At 47.1% G+C, this 280-nt stretch overlaps 1 protein-coding gene across 1 annotated transcript in view; it reads right to left on the minus strand.

The window, feature by feature from the left end:
• LOC107701680 (ubiquitin carboxyl-terminal hydrolase 12A) overlaps positions 1-280 on the minus strand; it is an 8,762-nt gene that overhangs the window by 2,461 nt on the left and 6,021 nt on the right. The gene's annotated exons all lie outside the window — the stretch shown is intronic.

Here is a 280-nt window from a genome sequence, read left to right on the forward strand (position 1 = left end):
CCTCGTTTAAACACGCCCCCACATGTCTACGTCACTGTGTGGGAAGATTTGCATAACGCCGCCCAACTGTTCACGCAAAGAAAGAAGACGTAACTTTGATTTGCATTTTACGGAGGACGAGGACTGTTTCCTGGGAGAGTAGCCTACAATGCCGGTGTTCCGGTGAATTCAGTTCCCGTTTCCCGTTCGACGCGCATGCTGACCCTATACATTCTATGATGCTGACAAATAATGCTGACTCACAGCCTGTAAGTACGTTTTCATATTTAAAGGATTTGCC

The sequence above is a fragment of the Sinocyclocheilus anshuiensis genome, unplaced genomic scaffold, assembly GCF_001515605.1.
Source record: "Sinocyclocheilus anshuiensis isolate Anshui unplaced genomic scaffold, SAMN03320099.WGS_v1.1 scaffold1626, whole genome shotgun sequence".
Lineage (NCBI taxonomy): Eukaryota > Metazoa > Chordata > Actinopteri > Cypriniformes > Cyprinidae > Sinocyclocheilus > Sinocyclocheilus anshuiensis.